Below are 8,177 nucleotides of genomic sequence, written 5' to 3'. Positions count from 1 at the left end.
TACACTAATGATCATGAAGCCCAAAGAACTGGATGTCTTCTTGAAGTTAGTGCAGACGTCTAGGGATTTATATTTTTCTGAGTTGTTTGTAGGCTAAAGCAGCACGTCATTGTTTTCACAATATTACGACCCAGGTGGGACTTGAACCCACAATCCCCAGCTCCGGAGGCTGATGCCTTATCCATTAGGCCACTGGGCCACATGAAAGAGTTATTAAATGAAAAAAATATTTCCAAGTTTTTCATGAACTTACAATAGATACTTTGGTATGTGGGTTTAACCCAAAAGACATTTTCTCAAGGACAAAGCAACATGCAGGCAAAGCTCTCATATGCCTGTTAAACATGTGCAATATGGGTTATATAAAGTGAAGCCACAATTAGATCACTAAATCAACAGACGTCTCACAAAAACAGAACCAGACAATAATAATGTATTTGTACTACCATTAAACATATTAGTCTGTCTTTATATGTTCAAATATAAACAGCAAATTGGCTGTTTATGTGTGTATAACTACAGTAAATCTTAAAATGTACTTGAATCTCTGTAGTGGTGTGCTACTGAATGTGAGCAAAATGTATCCATCTGCTCATACCTTCCAATGGGGGATGAGAATGAGGTCAGAAACCTGGACCATTAGACTTTATTCATCCCAGGGACATTTATACAACCAAAACACAACACACATATAAAAATATAAAAATCACTCACAAAAATGCAAAAGTTAAAGAGTAAAGAAGAGTAAAGAACACGTGATTACAAAGGAATGGACTGACCAGTGCACTATATGATCAGCCATTTTGTAGTGGTGTTCGAAATTCAAATGAAATGTTCGTTCACTACTTTCGTTCCCTAAATTTGTCACGTGACATGCCTAAATAGGGTACAGAAGCTGTACACTACCTTAATCGACCTAGACCACAATGCATTGCGGACCATCCCGATAATGATAAGGTGCAATGGTGGTAATGTAAAAGTGAATAGTGCAGGGATTTAAACAATGCAATAACTTTGAGTGTTGTTAAATATTAAATATGACTTTGACTAGATAAGAATGTAAATATAATTGCTTAACAAACAAACAAGAAAATATAGGACAATAGAGTCATAAAGATGAAGATTGTAGAAGCAACAGGTGTAACGTTATGACGACATTTAAGATTGTGTAGAAGGGCTGACTCCAGGGTAAGACTGTCAGATGGACAGCAGACAGTGATATGATGGGGCAGAGAGAGACCCTTCTCCCCTCCCCTTTTCTGTGGAGTTGTAAAGTTTGATGGCCCTGGGGACAAAGAACCTCCTGGCTGTTGAGCTTGACAGTGATAGAAGTCTGCAACTGAACATGCTCCTCTATTAAGAGTGCTATGAAGTGGGTTGTGGTCATTGTCCATGATTGCCAGCACCCTGCTCCTGGTCCATTCCTCTGCAGTTGTTGTGAGTGTCTCCAGCTCTATGCCAACAACAAAGCCAGGTGTCTTCCCCAAACACACTACAGCATAAAAGACTGGCAATGACAGACTGGTAAAATACCCTGGACTTTACAGCAGACATTGAATGACCGTGGCCACTGCAGCTCAAGAGGAGAGGACACTTCAGAGACTGGTAAAGGCTGCTGATCTTCTGTCACTTCAGGATGAGAAGAAGATCATTAAATAGGATCAAGTAAACACAGTTTATCCACCTCTGAAATGTCAGAAGTAGTGTTTATCCACCTCTTGTTAGAGTTTATCCACCGATTGAAACTTTTACTTTTAGAAATTACACTGTATTACTCACATTCACAATATGTGCACTCATCAACACTCTAGGAACTATTTAATACCGTATTGATAACAATATGAACATTAGACAATAACTTCCACCATCATCAAACATGTTCTGAATGCCTTTTTAAAACATCCAATAACGCATGGCACAGTCCACCTCACTGAGATCACAGAATTCATAGTTTACCCCTTACGCTACATTCCTTGTGGTCCCTAGCCTGGGTGTTCCCTTGCTGCCTTGCGCACGATTTGATTCACGCTGCTAAGGCAGCCTGGAAACTATCCTAACAGAAGGGAAAGCAAGACGATGATGATGCACAAGCACATTTGACAGACATCCGTGGCACCCAATGAACGGATCGGGGCATTTTTACGAGAAAATGAATGTTTGGTTGTCAGACCACGTCTCATTGAGAAGTCGTAGGCGCCAGAGACGGTTTATAAAGCGAGACAAGTCATATGAGGGTCAATACCGGTTACCCTGTGACGTAGTCCCAGCAAACAATTAACGTTCTGCTAACTTTCACTAACGTTAGCTTTTGGTTCCCCTATGGTTCGTTTTTCAGCAACCTACTAATAACGTTTAGAGAACGTTATCTCCAGGTTGTCAAAACAAATAACGTTCCCCTAACGTTTTTACAACTAAAGAAAAAAACGTTATATTCTGGTTGAATCCCAGCAAGCAAATAACGTTAGCCGCTGGTTCTCCTGTGGTTAGTTTATCAGTAACCTTCTCATACCCTGGAGAGAACGTTAGCTCCAGGTTATCAAAGTTTCCCGAACGTTATTACAACTAAAGAAAAAAACGTTATATTCTGGTTGCATTTCTCTTTTCACACAAAGTTGCTACTTAGTTGTTTTTTGGTATCTTATTTGTATATCGGTATTCTCTGGTTATGTGCGTGGGGTTGATTATTGTTGATGAAAATCGCCCCAGAGTTTCTATGAGTTTCCAATTGAACACGGCCAGCAGCCACACTGCAAAGTCGGAATAATTTGATGCAAAATCGACATATAGCCCTATTCTATTCTTCCCCCCTCTGTTGGATTGATATTCGGCCGACCAGCCAGCCCGTCAGCTAAAGGGGCCAGCGCGAGAAGCTGAAAAACTTCCATCTCCGGTCCGTGAAAAAAAACAGCCAGTTCTGGGGTGTTGGTGTTTTAGCAGACTCAACCTCGCTAACTTTAAGACATTTGGCACAGAGATAAAGTTACTCACGTAGGCTACTGGCTGTATGGTATCGATCACATTCTTCACATCGTTCTCCATGCACTTATTCCATTAAGTCCAACAGGCTTTTAAAAAACACTGTACAGGGTAAACCGGGTGGAAGAGCTAGCTAGCCATAGTCCCAGGCAGGCACACAACGATTTCATGCTAACTAATCTGACGAATAGTGTTGGATTAATCCATAATCGATTAGAGTGGCACCTGAAATGCATTCATGTTTTTAAAGCTTTATTTGTTATGAAAATATGATGATGAGGACTCCAATGAATTCTTTCTCAAACGTTGAGACTGCATCTTAAACAGCACAATGTTCCCGGGGGAGAATTGTTTTATATTAACACGTAGTCCAAGTTATAGCCTGTTACAGTGCTGTTCACTCAGCCTATCCCACAATTCCCAGTCCCAATTTAAAACAAAATAAACCAAAATCCATCATAATTCTGAACCGAGGACTTTTAATGGCATACGATGCAATAAAAACAGCCAGTTTTGAATGTTGAAACAGTGTGTTAGGCTAGCGCCTGCTCTGCTTATGTTTTGATCTGAGTAATCGTTTATTATAGGAAAAGACACCGTAGACAAGAAAGTATTAGACCTAACCGCATTTAAATACTTAGCTGACACAAATTCATGTTAACGAACCGTATTCGTCGCAGTTCAGCAAGCAGTTAATGGTAAGTGTAATTACATACGTGTAGTAGCCTGTAATGTCATTGCCTTAGTCATCAGAGACGTTCGCCCTCTCAGCTTGCAGATAGGCTGTAGCCGCAGATGGAGAGAGTACAGCGGAGCCATGCCTGGATGTCACGATAATTCTACATATTTTTTCCCCCTTTACACTTTGTTGCTGGGAGGTTAGGGGAACGTTAATGCAACCAAATATAGTAAAGTTCCCTAAAGGGTAGGAGAACGTTCTGCTAACCAAAATAAACAACCAGAAAAAAACGTAGTATTTTCGTCAAGAAAACTTTCCTGGGGAACCTTGTGGCAACTTTCGCAACTTTCAGGCAACGTTTTCCTAACCAGGAAAAAAACGTTCTAAAAACGTTCTCCTAACCAGAAATTGTTAGCTGGGGTGCCACTCCCATTTAGGAGGCAAACGGGAGGCAAACGGGAGAAATAAACCTTATCTCGGATTATGACCATTCCCTTAGCCCTACGTTCAGCAATGCAAGTAACGAACCCATATTCTACAAGGCACACGTCTTTCTAACACTCCCACTTTGAAATTGCATTTTCCAGCGTGATAAATACATAGAAAAATAACTTTGTCACGACCTGTCCCTCCTGACCTGACCTGTCTCCGCTAATTGCGCAGGCCACCTGTTATCAAAGGCACACTGCTTCTGCTGCTTCTACACTGGTCTAAACCGATTACTCGTCACTGATCACGCCCAGATAGGAGGCGGAAGCGGGCACCATTTCATTCCATTGAAAACCCCCTTTATGATTCATCTTCCTTACTATACGATTTTTGGTAGGCGCTAACCAGGCTGGGTGGTCCCACCCATCAAGTCTCCATCTTCATGAAACAAGCTGTTCCAGGAGGTGGCACTCTAATTACAGTATACGGTGTATCTAGTAACAGAACAAACAAGATGGGACTTGAATCCACAACAGGTCGCTGATGCCTTCTCCATTAGGCCTCTGGTTATTTGTTTATTCATTTGTTCATTTGTTCATTATCCACTCAGGGATCAAGGGGTGGAAAAATAGTATAAAAAGACAAAAAAAGGAAAAAAAAAAACACTCAAAAGTCGGTATACCAGAAATACAATATTATGTATTAAGTATGGAAATGGAATGAATGAATGGGTGTCACTGTAGTGGTAGATGGGGTTGTTCACTCCCTCTCATGTCCATAGCCATCTCCTTTGTGTGAAAATGTGTGTAAAGGATGTTTTCAGGACTGGCTTTGAAACAAATTAGCCTACTTACCCTGGTGCTTCACAGAAACCAGAATAAGATGTTGTAAACAAACTGGCATTACATTTCTTGAGTTAATGGAGAATGACCCTCCGTTATCATGTGTTCAGAAGTGAAAGACTAATGTGTTTCTTCACTCCCTTCAAACACGACTTTTGCATATTGAATGAGAATAATTCCTCCCTTTATATCTTACGTGCATAATAACTGACTGAGAGTGTTAATATTCTGTATACAGTGTTAGTGTTTATAAAGAAATCTCTTCATGCACAAGGAATTCTATGTGAAGTGAAGAATGTCTGTATTTCGCTGTCTTTGTACTTGTACTTTGCACAATGACAATAAAGTTGGATCTAATCGTATCTAATCTAAAGAATGGGTTCAGTCTTACAGTAATCTCCTGTGTATTAGCTGCATTGTGTATGAGCCATGGGACAGTGTTTTATGCAAGATAAAAAGAAACATAACCATATTAATACCATATTAACTGCCCCCATGTATTAACCTCATAGCTGAAGAAATTTTGCAAAATGTATTAGCTGTGGCTAATAGTTGGGAAATTAGTACATGCAAATTACTGCTATACTGCTTTATGCATTTGAATAATAGATATTCTGGTCTGTCTGGATGTTGATACCGATGCTTGGCTCAGAGGATGCTAATATGAGAAGCAGGCCACACACGGATTGCACTATACACTTTTACTCAATCCTCACCAACATTCTTTACTTATTAATTCTCTATCAATGTACTTGTTATCTACAATCAATCTGCATGTGGCCTCCCTTTCATGTCATATGCTAGGGGGCTTTTTTAAAAATGCGTACTGCAGATTGACTCCCATTCTCCCATGGACTCCCATAAAACAGCCTTCACAGACTAATCCAACCTAGCGATCGTGGCAGGAACAGGCCTATCTCAGTGGCCAGTGAGTGGGCAGGGTGGAGTCTGGAGACTTACGATGGCTTAAAGGCCTAACCTCAACTGACCTCTCAAACATTTGGGTACGAGACCACTGTAGGGATCTATGGCAAATCAATATTCATTTATTTCTTATAAAACAAACCGCTATGCCTTACTTTTATTTCGGAAAAAAAGACTGTCACCAAAACTGAAGTGCCCAGATTCAAGCCGCAGAGAATATCAGTTAGCCTGCATCCTTTGTGGCGGGATAAACTTTTTGTCATCTATTTCATTTCAAAAAGAGGCAATATGACTTCTAAAAAGGACTTCTAGACTGGTTTAGACTTCAGCAATTTGCCTGAAGATCAGCTGAAGGGTACCCCTGACCTGATCCCATAGTATGTTTACTGTAACATTAACAGTGATAATCCTTGGATGAGGGCAAGATGGAGGAAAAGTGGGAGAGGGAGAGAGAGAACTGTTTGTGCGTCAGAGAGAGAGAGAGAGAGAGAGAGAGAGAGAGAGAGAGAGAGAGAGAGAGAGAGAGTGTGTGTGTGTGTGTATGTATGTGTGTGTGTGTGAGTGAGTGTGAAGGCCCAATGCATCGAATGTGATAAAAAGCCTAGTCCAGCTGCATTACTTGTTATTGAGAAAAGCCAACAGTGCAGAAAGTGGCCTTTAGTTTTCGGTTGTTTTGACAGCACTGTGAGTTCTACACCGGCCACTCAGACAGGAATGGCAAATGTTACACTCACATTTTTATGTTGTTATTCAAATGAGGCCTTTAGTCACAGCTGCAGACAGAACCTTTTACTTGTTATTTATGAACCTGAAATCTCGTTGCCACCTCTCTGCCATGCTATGCGGAACACGGAATTGGTTTGAGTGCTTTGAAGTGGTTGACAGTACTGTTTTTCTTCTGTCCTCATCCTATCTGTTTTGTATCAGAGCAGAAAGCTGTTACTGGTTGCTGTTATAGCCGCGAGGCGGCACTTTAACTGCCGCGCAATTACCGGCTCGAGAGGGAGAAGACGTGGGCGTTGTAAAGTGGCGGAGCTGAGTGAGAGTGCTTGTCAATCAGCGCCAGCAGGTCGTGCCATGCTACCTGAGGTTGCCTTCTCCATCACAGCTTTTAAACAGGTAGACCTACTGATGTGGTTTGGCATGGTTGTTTCTCCGGAGGGGTTTGTTCTGGATTGTTGTTGGGTAGGGAATACAGTTATCCAGTCTTAATGTTGTTTTGAGTTGACATGTGTTTGTTGAACAATGCAGATTTTCAATCCCAAGACTTTAAAAGCCTTAAAAGATTAAAATAACTAGTGATGCTCCGATCGATCGGCCGCCGATCATGATCGGCCGATATTGGCTAAAAATGGCTTGATCGGTGAAGCTCAAAAGCGCCGATCAAAAAAGCCGATCATGTGACCTACAGTAAATTACTTGCGTGACATTTTTTCACCTGCAGGCGCAGCGCACAGGCACACAACAGCCTAGAGTCAGTGTTGCCCGGTCACGTGAGCAAAAATAAGCAGCAGGTCCTTGAAACAAGCCCTAAAGAAGCGACCCAAGTAGCATCCCCTCCCCGAACATCTGACGTTACATTTCTAGGGCGGTCATGTTAGAGGAGCCTGTAGTTACCGCGTAGAGTCGACGCAGAGGCATAGGTTTAAAATGCCCTTTGTGTACGTGTAGACTTTGCCTGGATTCTACGCAGAAACAACAAACACGAAGCAAGCCCAAAAGAAGCGACCACGGAAAATACACGCCCCCAAAACCGCAACCCGCAACTTCACCGGAAAACAAGCCCAAGTCGCTTATAATAAGCGGACTCTGGCAACACTGCCTAGAGTAGAGAGGAGCTTGCAGTGGCAAACATGAGTAGGCTAAAGGTTCAGTGTAAAATTAACCATATGCAATGTATGTCGTGCTGAAATCCCTCGAGGTGGAAGCCACCAAAGACGTTTTAACACCACTGACGGACAACTGAATATGTCGGGTATGAGAAACTAAACCAGCCAACTTCCCCATCCTTCAATCAGCCGACTGTAGGCCTAGGCTACTAACGACAGGGATGATAAGATGGAAAGGCATTACGTTCAGAATTAATTTGCCTCCTCGAACAACCTCTATTTCGTTGTGGAGGATAAAGCCCAGTTACGATTTTGCAAATATCTGTAGCCTAAAAGATTTTTGAAAGACAGTCAGACTCTCACATCTAAAGACAAATCATAGAGTTTTAAGTCACAAACTAGTCACAGACTATGCAGACATGCGATAATATCAGACATGTTTGATATTGTTGTAACGGCAGAATTAGAAAAAGACTCCGACTGGCTTACAACCGCTTG

The 8,177-nt window shown here is 41.7% G+C and overlaps 1 non-coding gene across 1 annotated transcript; it reads right to left on the bottom strand.

Moving 5' to 3' along the window:
- Nucleotides 1-126: 126 nt before the first annotated feature.
- trnar-ccg (transfer RNA arginine (anticodon CCG)) lies at nt 127-199 on the bottom strand. Its single transcript has one exon. It is a non-coding gene; the product is annotated as a tRNA-Arg (tRNA).
- Nucleotides 200-8,177: the final 7,978 nt, after the last annotated feature.

Source organism: Sardina pilchardus, chromosome 12 (genome assembly GCF_963854185.1).
Source record: "Sardina pilchardus chromosome 12, fSarPil1.1, whole genome shotgun sequence".
In the NCBI taxonomy this organism is placed as follows: Eukaryota; Metazoa; Chordata; class Actinopteri; order Clupeiformes; family Clupeidae; genus Sardina; species Sardina pilchardus.
The sequence above is the reverse complement of the archived record's forward strand: the minus strand, read 5'-3'. Positions and strand labels throughout refer to the sequence as shown.